This window comes from Felis catus, chromosome C2, assembly GCF_018350175.1.
Source record: "Felis catus isolate Fca126 chromosome C2, F.catus_Fca126_mat1.0, whole genome shotgun sequence".
Taxonomy (NCBI): Eukaryota; Metazoa; Chordata; class Mammalia; order Carnivora; family Felidae; genus Felis; species Felis catus.
In genome coordinates, this window is record NC_058376.1 from 109475167 (window position 1) to 109490393 (window position 15227).

The 15227-nt window shown below is 40.4% G+C and overlaps 1 non-coding gene across 1 annotated transcript; it reads right to left on the minus strand.

The window, feature by feature from the left end:
• Positions 1–13358: 13358 nt before the first annotated feature.
• LOC111556506 lies at positions 13359–13465 on the minus strand. Its single transcript, XR_002735956.1, has one exon. It is a non-coding gene; the product is annotated as a U6 spliceosomal RNA (small nuclear RNA).
• Between the last annotated feature and the right edge of the window lie 1762 nt (positions 13466–15227).

Sequence of the window (15227 nt, forward strand, 5' to 3'; positions counted from 1 at the left end):
TTCGATGTATCTCAACTAATACTCTGTTGGCCTCTTACTGTATTCTAGGCACTGAGTTAGGTGAGGGTCTGCGGGTGAGGGGGGAAGAGAGGATGGTGGTTAACAAAGCTTTCTAATTTTTTTGATTGGTATCCTTCCACATCCAGACTGTCTACTGACTATACATTCGGCAGCTTTGCAATTCTTTTTTTTTTAAGTCTGTTTTTTTTTAAGTTTATTTACATATTTTGAGAGAGACCGAGACAGTGCAAGTGGGAGAGGGGCAGAGAAAGAAGGAGAAAGAGAGAATCCCCAGCAGGCTCCACGCTGCCAGTGCAGAGCCCAAACCCACGAAGCCAGGACATCACGACCTGAGCCTAAGCCAAGAGTCAGGACTCAACCAACTGAGCCACCCAGGAGCCCCAGCAACTCTGTAATTCTTTAACTCTGTGTTTCCTCTACACGGCGGAGATGCAAGAGATAAATCTGCTGGGTGGGCCCTAATCCAATCTGATGGGTGTCCTTCTAAAAACAGGAAATTAGAACACACAGAGAGACACCAGCGTGCACAGAGGGATGGCCATGTGAGAGACAGCAAGACGGCAGCTCTCTGTAAGCCAAGGAGAGACACCTCAAGCGAAAACAGCCCTGTGGGCACTTTGATCTTGGACTTCCATCCAGAACTGTGAGAAAATAGATTTCTGTTTTAAGTCACTCTGACTGTGGTATTTTGTTATGGCAGCCCTAGCAAACTAGTACAATATAGTAAGAAAAAGCAGTCACTGGAATAATAGAAAATTAAGAGGACTTTAGGAATATTGAAGGTAACAAATAAATTGTACACACACACACACATATAGAGAGAGAGAAAATGAAATTAAAACAATGTCTTGATTACTGCCCTTTAAAAATGGCTACATGGGGGGCGCCTGGGTGGCGCAGTCGGTTAAGCGTCCGACTTCAGCCAGGTCACGATCTCGTGGTCCCGGAGTTCGAGCCCCGTGTCAGGCTCTGGGCTGATGGCTCAGAGCCTGGAGACTGTTTCCGTTTCTGTGTCTCCCTCTCTCTGCCCCTCCCCCGTTCATGCTCTGTCTCTCTCTGTCCCAAAAATAAATAAACGTTGAAAAAAAAAATTAAAAAAAAAATGGCTACATGGGACAATGACGATTATTAAGTGTAACTCTACAATTTCACAAACAGTTTTTCTCCGGAAAGTCAAGCAACTTGCGCAGGGTCACTAGCAAGAAAATGGGAAGAGCCAGACGGCCTCCCCTCCTCACTTCTCCTTCGATGCTGCTTCTCTGCTAGCCTAAACTTGCACCACAGGTTTGTTCCAATTAACGCAATAGACGGCACACTACTGTTTACTGTGGGGTTGTATTTAGTTTATGCCCATCGTTTGGAGTAGTTTTCCAGAAACAACCACAAAGGAAGCAGTGAAGCCTATCAAAGCAGTTTTACTCAGTGTGGGTGGCTTTCTGAAGGGCTTTGTCTGTTCATACTGTAAGGAAGTGTGACTTAAAGGCCAGATGATAGGAATAATTTTCACCTATAGGACTCTGCTTAACCATTCATATTAAGGTGCTCTTTAACTTGTGGCAGAAACGAACACAGCTAACCCTCACTTGTACCCTCGGCCTTCCTCCCTTACAAAGTAAGGATTGTGAACTTTGAAACAATTACTTAAATATATGTGTGTGGGGGTGGAAGATTTGCAAATCAAATCACATAGTTCAGCTAAATATAGCCTTTGTCAGAAGTAATTTGTGAGCAAATAAAAATTAAGAACCAGAATCCACTGTGGACCATAACATGGAAATAATGCCTATTGTTCTCAGAGAATTTTCAGACTGCGACCATTTTCTATGAATCCAGACTGACCCAGAGGTGCACAACTTTTGAAAGACATCACCACTGCATCTCAAGTGGAGGTGTCATTCTACTTTACAATGTGGTTTCTACAAAGGTGAAAACAACCTAATAGAGCTGGAATGATTTGGGGGGGATAATCTAGAAACAAGAGAGTTTAGTGTTTTGTGAGGGACTCATCCACACTTGCCTACAAAGAAGTGACTGACATTGTCTTTCTGGTCACAGATAACATCATTTGTTATATTAGTATCTGTGTACATAAGTGCACATGAAATATCTAATATGCATCTGTTACTTTTTACCTTATTGGCATTTCCGGGCAGTGGTGAATCCCCATTTCGTAAACCATGTTCCTCGTTACGACCATACTTTTTTCTTCTGAATCTCAGTATCTTGTCTGAAGTCGAACCTGTTACTCAACATTTTGAATTTAATTCAAATGTAATTTTCCCTCAGTTTTACGTGCATGTCAACATGCGCTTGTACATGGGACCTTAGCATTCCTTAATACTTGTCCTGCCATGTGTTTAATTTGGCCCCTATAGGTCTTTTTGGACTTTTTATTGTCAGATATACAAAATAATGGCAGATAAATACATAATCAAAACTCTGATAACATCTTCCTGTTTGAAAATAAATGTGCTCAGTTTGTGCAGTACAGAGTGTCCTAGGTCACATGTCATACAGGTTACCCTGACTGGGTGACACCACACGCACACTTGTGCATCTTCTCATTAACAACATTAACTATGCCACCAATAATGACAGCAGACCAATAAATACAGCAAAACTTTAAAAAAATTTTTTTTTAATGTTTATTCATTTTTGAGAGAGGAAGACAGAACATGAGTGGGAGAGGGGCAGAGAGAGGGGGAGTCACAGAATCTGCAGCAGGCTCCAGCCTCCGAACTATTAGCACAGAACTCTATGCGGGGCTCAAACGCACGAACCGTGAGATCATGACCTGGGCTGAAGTTGGACGTTTAACTGACTGAGCCACCCACGCGCCCCTTGATTTCAAATGTAGTAGGTGCTTTCTGCCTAAACATAGCATCCTAAAATATTTCCTCCATCAGGAAATGTTTACTGAGTCTCCCTACTATGAATAGTAGAAGTTCTGGGTGTTCAATGGTGACTAAAGCATGTTTCTTTCCCTCATGTATTCATATTTTAGTGGGGGAACTAAACAAACAGATACGAAGGAAATCAAAATAAATAAAATAATTTCAATTTGTAATGAGCTCTATGAAGCAAAGAGAAAGCAGGCAGGGTTTGGATTTTATGTTCTATGAAAGGCTTTTATGCCAAAGAGTAACAGGATACAATTTACATCTAAAGAAACTCCCTCGCTGGTTCCCTACAGTAGTGAGAATGGTTTAGACACAAGAGTGGGAGCAGGACAGAGTTGGAAGGTTGTGTAGTAATTTGGACACAAGACAAAGGTGACTTGATACCTAGGTGTTGGAAAGATGACTGAATATGGTGGCAAGGGGACGAGAGACAGACAGACACCCAAGATGGCTTCTGGGGATCTGGCGTGAGGACCCACATGGATGGGGAAGCCATACATTGAGGTGAGAGAGAATACGGGGCATGATATGATTGCATTAAACATGTTAGAATTGAAGTCTCTATGATATGTGATGTTGAGCCGGTAGTTGGGTCTGTGAGCATAGAGTTCACGGGAAATGTCATGGTGGGAGGTACAGAGTAGCATTCCTCAGCACATCCCTGGGAATGAAGATCTCACCAAGGAGAGGAATAGGGTAGCGAGAAGGAGAGGCCAAACAGTAAGAAGAAAACTAGCTTGGAAGAATGTTGTTTTGGGGAGGAGGGGCGTCCAATGCTGCCAAGAGTTCAGTGAGATGAAAACAGAGAGATATCTTTGAACGTGAGGGGTGCCTCTGATTCCTGACTTAAAATGTGGATAGCAATAGTCTTTATCTCCGCAGAATTTTGTAAGGATTTAATGACTTTATACAGATAAAGCCCTTAGAGGTGTGCCTGAAACATTTCCTTCAACAAACCTTTCTTGAATACTCACTGTGTGACAGGCACAGGACTAGGTGCGAAGGTCTCAGAGTGAACACCTCTGTCCGAATGGACAGAAAGAGGAGGCAGACAATAAACAATGAGATGATGAGGATTATAAAGAAAAATTGAAGCACCATAGGGGAGATGAGGAAAGCACAGGGTGGGCGACTCTTTTTATTTTATTTTATTTTATTTTATTTTATTTTATTTTATTTTATTCTATTCTATTCTATTCTATTCTATTCTATTTTAGAGAAAGAGAGGGAGCGTGAGTGGGGGAGAGGGGCAGAGGTAGAGAGAGAGAGAGAATCTCAAGCAGGCTCCACACTCAGCATACAGCCTGACACAGGGCTTGTTTCCATGACCTTGGGATCATGTCCTGAGCCAAAATCAAGAGTTGGATGCTCAACTGACTGAGTGACCCAGGGCCCCACAGGGTGAATCATTTTAAAAGGGGTGGTCAAAGGAGCAACACCTGCAGATATCTGGGGTGATGGGCAGCCCTGGAAGAGGGAAAAGGCAGGAGATCTCCTGCTGGGAGATCCCAGCCTGGGTCAGGGGGAGAGGAAATATGATCAAAATCATAGATTCATTATGACCATTATTTGCATTGGCAACAAGGGCATCTAAAATGACTTTGACCAGGTTCAGTGAGGTCCTGAGTGTGTCATCAGACTGAAGGAAGGAAGAGGAAACAGAAGGAGGTGAGAAACAGAAGGAAAGTTCAGCTATGAAGGAGAGCAGAGAAAGGCAATGGGGCCATCATGCTTATCATCTTCTAATTTCGTATCAGCAACCGAGAGCGAGAGGAGAGAACAGGAATGAAGAGCTTGAAACAGAGCTAAGAATGTGTTCTGTTTCGCTCCTTTGAGTGAGGGATACTAGGACATGTTCCTATGCTGATGAGAAGAAGCTGCTAGGAGAGGCTTGTGAAGGGAGGGAAGGGTGGGTAAGTGAGGGGGGCAGCACCACGAGAAGGTGGGGGACAGAACCGGGCACAAGTGGACAGAACCTTTCACAAGAGGCAGGATGGGAGGGGAGAAGCAGACCATGCAGGGAGTCAGTCTGAAAGTGAGGTGCTGAGGAGAGTGGGGGTGCTTAGCCCAGAGGGCTTCTGTGGATAACATATGAGCTGCTAGAGGCAGCTGTCAGGAGAGGATGAGGACGATTTGAAGAGAAAAGGAAGGTCTGAAATGGTGGGAGATGGGAGACAACATGCTAGCAAAAACGTGGAAGAAATTGCAGAGTCCTATTGAATACCCTTTTGAGGTTTCAGATCAGGAGTTTAAAAGGGGCACCTGGGGAGCTCAGTTGGTCAAGCGTCCAACTTCAGCTTAGGTCATGGTCTTACGGCTTGTGAGTTCGAGCCCCGTGTCAAGCTCTATGCTGACAGCTCAGAGCCTGGAGCCAGCTTCGGATTCTGTGTCTCCCTCTCTCTCTGCCCCTCCTCCACTCATGCCCTGTCTCTCTCTCTCTCAAAAATAAATAAAAACATTAAAAAAAATAAAATGGAACAAGTCTATATAGTCTGCTTTAATCTTCTTTGACCACTGCCACTCCCCCGCCCCCAGCTTCTACCTACAGTTATTCATGCATCTTTTCTGAAAGAAATCATAAAGGTTCGGGGGGTGGGGGTGGGGAGTGGTGTGTGGCATAGGAATAGGGGGTAAGAATTTAGCCCATAGGAAAAATAAACAAAAATAGAAAAAAAAAGCAAAACCTCTTTTAAGTTGTTTATTTTCTTTTTGTAGAAAATGGTATGCATATAGCTTATCCATACTTCCCATGAGTATTAATTAAAAGGAACTTTGGTATTTAATCAGCAGCAGGCTTTGTTCTCTTCGGGTAGCTTGAGGAGCATTACTGTATGCCTTGTGAAGATAATGACATTCTCCTTTTCAAAAAAAAGCACAAGCAAAACTACAATATAGCTGTTGTTTTTTTGGCATCCAGCATTGAGTCTTCTTGGTCAACTGATACACGCACTCGCCAATAGCACAGTGGTGATGCAGACATCGAATAGCTCTTCTAGAGCTTTGGGGGATTTTACAGGGCAATGAGGATAACAGGAAGTGCAAGGTACGTCAGGCTGGATTTGTCTTCTCCCATCTACATATAGGAAACACGTATTGATGCTTGGATTAACCAGCCCATTTAGTTTCCACATACTGCCACAGAGCAAATAGTTGACAGCATTTTCTCGTCATTTTCAAAGCAGATACATGAGAACCAAGTTGAGTGGGCAAGCTCAGAATATGGTGAGACTGTTTCTCCTGGCTGCAAAGAGAAAGGACATTGAACCCATAAATTAGCAACAATTATGCCTTTGTACTATGTCACTAGATTCCATTAGATGTGTGTCTTTGTTATTCCCTCACAGGCTCATTCCTCCCTGCTGGCAAATTTATTAGACATATTACTCAGAGTTGTAAAGAATGGCACTTTTTTCATTACTGTGTTTAAAGGGTGAAAATTCCCTTTCTTCCCCTTGTACCACATGGAGCAAATCCAGGTGAATAACATAAGTTAATCCAAAGGGAGGTTTAAGCACAGTTCAGAACTGAGGAGCGAGAATAAAGATGAGAAGTAGGTTTGCATTTCACCTATTGATTCAAAATAGCCTTTTCGTTTTCTCCCCTAAAAATCCTAAGCACAACCCACTCTTGCCTTCACTCTCACATGCCCTACAGCAAAGTGTCTGAATTCTCACCTCAACTCTGCAAGATTCTGTCAACTGTAGGCTTAGAATTATAAGAAAATTTGAAGTGAAGCTACTAAGGATTCTGATTGTGTATTCTGGAGCTTTGTTCTTAAGATTGGCTTTTTAATGGAGAGATAGGAAGGAAGCAGGAGCTAGGAAGCAGGAGCTAGGAAGCAGGAGCTAGGGTGGACCCAGGGACAGAACTGGTATCAGACGTAGAGTTAAGGCATTCTAAGCCTGGCATTCTAAGGGTGTGGTGAGCTTGTCCGTGATTGAGGCCACACTCCTTTCAGGGGATTCCACCAGGAGGTTGGAGTCCAGTGGAGATAGCAGGCTGCCGTTAGAACTTGGTTGTCAGGTCATTTGGATGATCCTTCTGGGGGTACCTAGAATGATCAGGCCCTCAGAGGAGAAGGAAAAGTGGGATCGTTGCTCCCCTGTCATTGAGGGTGAGAGTGGAGGCTGACACCAGGACTCCAGGTCAGAAAAATTTAAGCAAACAAAGGAGAGGACAAGATGAGTAGTGAGGAAGACTGTAACTCAAGGGGCACGTGGACATCAAAGTTTAGCTCTGTCAGCCTGAGCTTCTTGTCAGAAGGGCATACAGGGAAACACAAGAAGGAAAGTAGGACCCAGGAAAGCTTCTATATTATTACACTGCTCTTATATCAAATCACGAAGATTATAAGGGTAAATGCAAAACAATCCCCTTTCTATTTCTTCACTGTATTTATTGCTATGGTTTAATTTTATAGACAGATACTAACATATATTAAGGACCTAATATAATCCTGAAACTTTAAGTAGCATGATTTCTCTAAATCCTAAGTGTGTTACTTTGGTTTTACAGAAGAAACTGAAGTTCAGAGAAGTTAAATGAGTTGCCTAAGGTGACAAGTCAAATTGTGGAGCCTGGACTCAGAGTGTTGGCAAATGGCTGTGAGTTTTCCACTGAGCCATGTGGACCCTTTTATTTGCTGGTTTAATTTTTTCATGCACCGAGTTGCCTGTTAATCTAGTTCATCCGATTTGTAAGAGTGTCCGTTCTACTGTTTTGACATTCTGTGGACTGCAATGACAACTAGGACATCCTTGAACAGAAGTGTCCTCTTCTGTGCTCAGCCTCACGGAAACCAGTGCCCAAGCCACGTGGCCGAGACCCAAGGGTTGACTCCGCCACACTTCAGAGCAGTTGACAAATTGCTCACAGCTGTCTGGGGTTAAAGAACTCATCTCCGAGAAGTGACACTTTCTCATTCTTTTTTTAAAGAGACAAGCGCGCCTCCTTTTCCTCTTCACAAACTCATGATTGCTCTACTTTGAAATGGCCCCTGTGGTCGCTGTTTTGTCTGATTCGGTCTCTACCCTTGCATTTTTCTCAGACTTCACTTCCATTTGTTAACCATGACAGAACATCTTCTCATCCCATCCAACCTGTTTCAAATGACACAAAAAAGAGATTTTGTGATATCTCTGTTGAAGCAAGATACCCTACCACTTGAAAATGCTTCTGGATTTTTGCATTTAATTGGGATGGGTGGCCTGTTAGCACCAAAGGTGGAAGTAAATGACTTCTGCATCCAATGCGAAAATGTGTTGTGAACTCTTTAATGTGGATGGCTTATCCAATGACTGGGGTTAACTGAGGCCAGTGGTTTTCAGAGTGTTAATATCAGGAATCACAAAGAGAGCTAACTAATATATGGAAACACAATTAATAAACAGATAAAAGAGAGTTTTGAAGGTTGCCAGCTCAATGACAAATAAGCAAGGTCCTAATTTTATTCTCACCCAAGTGCTTGCAGCAACCTTGAAATGCCATTGATGTGGATGTCAGTTTACTAAAACATTATTTAAAAGCTGGCTAAATAAAGATGATTTATTTATGGCATTATTTTTTTAATTCCTCAAACTACTGCTGCCACAGGAGCCCAAATTTCTTTTTTCTTAGAGCTGGTTGTTATGAAGTATCTAGTTTTTAATTTACTCGTGCTGTATAAAGGCCACAAAACCACAACAATTTATAATTTATCTGGCCCACAACTGAGTACAGTTTAAGGAACAAATTGTCAAGAAGCTACGTGACAGTAATTGGACTATTCCACGTCACACTGTGAATTTCCAAAGTATTCAACCACTTGTCTTAAATAGGTGCTACAGAAATAAATACATTGTTTGGACCACATCAGGCATTTCCACCTCTTTTTTTTTTTTTCCCCTCTCTGTCTCTAAATAAGCTTTTAAAAGGCCAACATTCCTACATAAATAAAGTTGTAAAACTTTCAGCAGATCATAGTAATTGTAACTGTGCTTTGTATAGTGTAATTCTAAGTAGAGTAACCTAACCTGTATCAGTGAAGAGGTCACATCACTTCTGTACTCTGAAAAGATAATGCAGCCTCTTAGAAGATTTAAGATTTTTCTGCTCATCCTATTAAAAAAGGCAAATGAAACACAAAAAAATTGATTTTGATAATGTTCCACTTAATCCGGTATGTCAAAGATATTATCGTTTCAACATATGATCAATATTTTAAAATGCAAATAAAATATTTTACTTTATTTGCACTAAATCCTTGAAATCCAGTGAATGTTTTATTTATTTTTTTAATATGAAATTTCTTGTCAAATTGGTTTCCATATTCAGTGGATGTTTTTTACTTACAGCACCTCCCTCTCAGTTTGGAGTGGCCATAGTTCAAGGACTAAACACCCATATGTTGCCCGTGGCTACTGTATTGGACAGCACAGGGTTATGCTGAGAGCAGAGGTAATCTGTTAAAATGAAGTGAGAAGTTATTCAGAGCTCATCCTATATTGAACAACATTTCTAATACATTCATTTCTGTTTTATTCTATTCTATAAATATTTCTTGAACAACTACTAAATTCAAGACAACATTATGCAGCAACAGGGTCTACATATATTAAGGAAAATATGCTAGTTCCTGCCCTTAAGGGACCTGCTAACCAGTGGTATGCAGAATTACTATAAACTGTACTAACATCTGCTATGTGATGAACCTGTGCCAGTAATAGTGCTGGGCAATTGGAATTTAATTCTTTCTTCCCTGTGAAAAACATAATTTTTGAGGATATTTACTTACACAAATTCTGTATAATGTAGAACCAGAAGAAAAATATTTCTGAGCCATAAATTTGCTCATGTGTATGGCAAGAGTGTGATAAACTTTTTAAAAAATTTAATTTAATTTATTTATTTGTTTGTTTGCTTATTTATTTATTTATTTATTTGAGAGACAGAGAGAAACAGAGCACAGGCAGGGGATGGCAGAGAGAGAGAGAGAGAGAGAGAGAGAGAGAGAGACAGAAGCCAAAGCAGTCTCCAGGCTCTGAGCTGTCAGTCAGCACAGAGCCCAATGGGGGCCTCGAACCCACAAATGCAAGATCATAACCTGAGCCAAAGTTGGATGTTCAACTGACTGAGCCACCTAGGCACGCCAATACTTACATTCTTAATAAGAAACACGAAATATGTAAACAACGAAGTATTGCCACGTAGGAGGTGGTCAGTGTTATGCAAGACAGAAGGTGCTATACATGTTCATTGTTAAGAAAGAAAGCAGATGAGAAATAAGTGTTGTGTTTTGAATTTATAAAAACTATCTTGATCTTTCGTTTGAAAAGATGCAAAAAGTAAATATGTTATTTGAACGACTTCAGATATGTATCATCCCATTTTTCTCCCCTAGATGAGCCTTTTCCTCCCCTGCTTCTCCTGCAAAGACTATGTCTAAATAAAGGGGGATGAAAGCAACTTACATGTCTTCGCAGTGATGAGTAAAAGTAGGACTGTTGTGGACTAAATTGTCTCCCATCCCCAATATTGAATTCAAATGTTGAACTTCAAATTATGGACTTCCAGCTTCTGGAACCGGGAGAAAGTAGATCTCTGTTGTTTCAGCTACCAGTCTGGTATTTCGTTATGGCAGCCCTAGCAAATTAATACAAGGGCCTGTGGAAGTAGGTGTTAATGTTGGCTCATAGTGACAGTTTACATGGTTTTCCTTTACTGGAGTGATAGTAGGGTATGGTGATGGTGAGGGCAAAATGTTTGATTCCTGGAAACACTGATGGGCATAGTCTGAAACTCACTTCATCTAGACTTCTTTTCTCTATAGATTTTCTTTCAATAGCAGCAGGTGTAGAATTTTCAGAATGGCTCTCCCAGGAAGGGGAAGATAAAAAGGAAAGCAAAGAAAGTAAGAAGGAAAAGGAAAGCTAGTAAAAACTTGATTCTTGATAAATAGTGACTTATACAAAAGCTGTAGAATAGCACAGATATATGTCTACTATATATAACAGGCATGCTAAATACTGAATGACTGAAGGCCTAGAGTCTTGATAAATACCCAGCCAACTCAAACTACATTTAATGGAAAGCATTTGTATGCACAAAATCTCTGTTTAATAGTGAATTACTGAGAATTTACTATATGCCAGCACTTGGGTCAAAGACTCTACATATTTTTGTTCATTAAGTTCTTACAAGATGCTCATAAGTGAGTCACCATTAGCATTCCATTTTGCAGATGAGGGTTTGAGATGTGTAGAAATCTGCACAGTATCAAAGTATCCGATGATAGAGCTAGTACTTAAATCCCGATCTTTCTGACTTGAAGTCTGAAGTCTTAGCCACTACAAAATAGGTTCTTCAAGAAACAAATGAAGAAATGAAGAATATGCTTTTAATATAAGGCTTCTCCAAATAAGGTGTCAACATTTGGCATCTTACCTACCTAAAACTGAGTACTTTTGATTTGTTAGTTGGATAATAATAATATTTAGTGGTTGATATTGAATTTTCTTTTAGAAGTATATTCTTAAAAATTCACAGTCAAAGCTTAGTGATAGCAAAATGTTTGGTAAGTTTGGGGGCCATAAAACAAAGGAAAAAGAATAAACCTGACAAAAAGAAATCTTCTCCTGGGATCTTTTTCAGATTTAGCTGTTTTGTCAGATAACATGTAGAACATTATTTTAAAACTCCAAGGCAGAGTGAAATAACTTACCCACTTATCAAAAGAGTTTCATGCTTAAATTATGTCTTTTTCAGAAATCACACTCTGGGAGACAATGTTTCTAAATTTCCATTTTTTAAAATTGTCTTTAATGGCTGGTCCTGAAATTTTTATTGGATCCTTTCAAATTCATTTTTTTCCAAAAGGATATGCAGTTTCTAAGTTTACATATACTTTATCTGAGTTTTGTTTGAGGATTTATCTCAATAACATTGCCAGGATTTACATTTCATATCCTGATTGTCTTATCAAATGAAGAGAGAGTATGGCCTGTCTCCTGATTATCGAGAAAAGAAGCATTCAGGTTGGTTTCAGTCCATTTACAATATGTTGTAAAAGGGAAAGAGGAAGCTGGCTATTAAAGACCGTTTGAGTGGAGGGCTATACATTCTTTAGACTTTTAGAGATAGCGTATGGAATTGGAGAAATTCCTACCCATAAACACACTATATCAATGATTTTTATAATCCTCCAAGTCTTAATGCTACACTTATATATCTGCTCAAACCTAATTATTACAACACCAAGGGGCCGAAGTAAATTGACAAAGGAAGTAATTATCCTCAACTTAGCCTAAACCACCACTTTAGGGAGGCAAATACTGAAGCACTAACTATGGAAACAAGCAAAGTAACTCACAAATAAAACTCTTGGCCCATTTAATGGAGATGAAGTATATATTTTTCTCTTTTTTTCAATGTTTATTGGGGCTCCTGGGTGGCTCAGTCAGTTAAGCATCTGACTTCAGCTCAGGTCATGATCTCATCGTTCATGAGTTCGAGCTCTGTATCAGGCTCTGTGCTGACAGTGCAGAGTCTGCTTGGGATTCTCTCTCTTTCTCTCTCTCTCTCTCTCTCTCCCTTTCTCTGTCCTTCCCCTGCTTGCTGTCTCTCAAAATAAATAAATAAACTTAAAAAATGTTTATTTTGAGAGAGAAAGAGAGTATGCATGTGAGCAGGGGGTGGGGCAGAGAGAGAGGAGAGAGAGAATCCCAAGCAGGCTCTGAGCTGTCAGCACAGAGCCTGACATGGGGCCCAATGTGGGGCTGGATCTCAGGAACCGTGAGACCATGACCTGAGCCGAAATCAAGAGGTGGACGGTTAACCAACTAAGTCACCCAGGCACCCTTAATTTTTTTCTTGACCAGCATTTCCTAAAAAGTCTTCCATGGAACAGAAGAAACATCAATCTCCTTTTTGGACTCTTCTAAATTGGGGAAATACAACAGAACCTCATCCTTCCCTTCGAGATACACAATTAATGGTTCTGAGAAGGCCTGCAGTGAGGAGACTACTGCAGTGTATTTAACCTGAATCTTCTTGGGTACAGAATTTTTTTTTAGAATCTTACTAGCAATATTCTCCAGAACATGCCTAGGGGAATGCTACCTGTGTGACTGGAGATTGGTGTGTGTGTGTGTGTGTGTGTGTGTGTGTATGTGTGTGTGTGTGTGCGCTGTATTGATCTTTAATTAAGTAGAGACTTCCAATCACCTTACCTAGGGACCATTATACCCACTGCTCTGTTTGACCATCAGTCTCTTGTCTCTCTCCAGCAATGGTGAGGCATATGCCCTTTCTGTGGGGAAGAGAAATCCATGGTTTGTCAACTTTTCCAATAGTAAAAATGTTGGAAAGGCGGGGGCAAAGTGTTGCTATTGGCATCTTTCACGTGAGCCACATCAAAGGAACAAAAGTGTCTCTCTCTGTTGGTGACCATACCAATTCTTCAAAAATATGGAATGCTTCATGAATTTGTGTGTCATCCTTGCACAGGGGCCTTGCTAATCTTCTCTGTATCATTCCAATTTTAATATATGTGCTGCCATAGTGAGCATTAGGCGAATGCTTTCACATTATCTTTCTCTCTTTTAGAAATATTGGATCAAAATACTAAATTAATGTAACCAAATATTTTCCTTTTGAACTTGGGTGAGTGGCTTTTGGTTAAAAGAAAAAAAAAGTGAAAAAAGTGATGCACTGGAAGTAGCTATCAGAATTTGACTTTCCAAAGAAGAGCTTTGTTCAATTCCAAAATTATTAAATCAGCAAAGAAATGTGTTCAAACAAATAGTATTAAAAATATATATAACAGAAAGAGGAAGCTGAGCACCTAGCTAGAGGCCAGATCGCTCAGAGCCTTATAAATATGACCATTCATCTGGAGCAGGATTACACCCATTGTTCCTGTGTAATTATTAGTAATGTTCTCTTCCACTCACAAAAATATCTTGGTACAGACAGTAAATTATATGACCACCCTACTTGCACGCCACTCTAAAAAATTTAATGAGTCTGTCATATGCACAGGATTCTGATTGTCTCTCTCTGGGGAGGTACAGGGAGGACAGGGTAAAAATTGACCTAAAATGTTAAGGCCTCAAATGAAAATTCGTAGGAAAATTACCGATATGTTTTTAGATTTGGTCCACTGTCAAAACTAGGAGTAGCCAAGTGATAATTAAGAGAATGAAGTGGAAACTTAGTTAAATTAAACTTTTAAACATTTTTAAAGGTGATTTATTTATTTTGAGGGGTGGAGAGGGGCAAAGACAGAGAGAGAATCCGAAGCAAGCTCCATGCTGTCAGCACAGAACGCCACAAGTGGCTCCATCTCATGAACTGGAGATCATGACCTGAGCCAAAATCAACAGTCCGGACACTTTTGTGACTGAGCCACCCAGGCGCCCCAAATTGAGAAGTCTGTAGTTAAAGAACTAACAAATGGGGGAGGGGAGGATTTGAAGCTAAGACTGTGTTTGTCAGTATAGTTTGAAACATGTCCATCTTAACACAAATTTTGAACAAGTGAACTCTCATTTGTATTTATTAATTTTTATAAAAAGTAAATGATTTAATTTTCCCCTTCTGATTCCTAAGAGTCAGCATTTATTCAGGCAGGCTGGAGATTGGTATGATCCAGGTGTGGCAGAGACTTTGTTCTTGGAAGTTCTGGATTCCAGTGTCCTGGTTACCAAAACAGAGCTATGAGATAATTTCTTTGCCAAAAGTGATCTCGCATGTGATTATGTACCTTGAGCCTTTTAGAGGGTCATTTCATCTCTACTCAACATTATCAAAAATCAAAATCTTCTCTAAAAGACCTCAGATCTGCCTGTTGGTTTAATTAAAACTACACCAAAAGGAAATAGATATAAGAGGAACTTTCATACTTTGGTTTTTTTCCTTTATTGTGCCATAGTCAAGGAGGGTCATAAAAATGTCTAGGGCTATGGAAGCTTTACAGAATTAAATTTGTGGAAGGTTTACTATGAACACATTGTGTTTCTTTTTCAGTCCATGTATGGGCCAATCAAGAGACTTATTTAATGTCAGAAAGTCAAGAATGATGAAGACCATGGCTTTGATTCTCTCTCTGTCTTTGACCATGGCTTTAATTCTTCAAATAAATAAAGAATGGTCCTGGGGATGACACAAATGTTCCAGAACTTCTCCTAGTATTTTGGGGGCAGGGATTATCACCTGGGAAATTTGAGCTGTCAGCTCAGCTGGTTTTCTAGATGAGTGGCTTTATGTATCAGATTCTCAGCATTAGCGATCAGTCACCCTCAAGGTCATGGAGACTATGTGGATGGACCA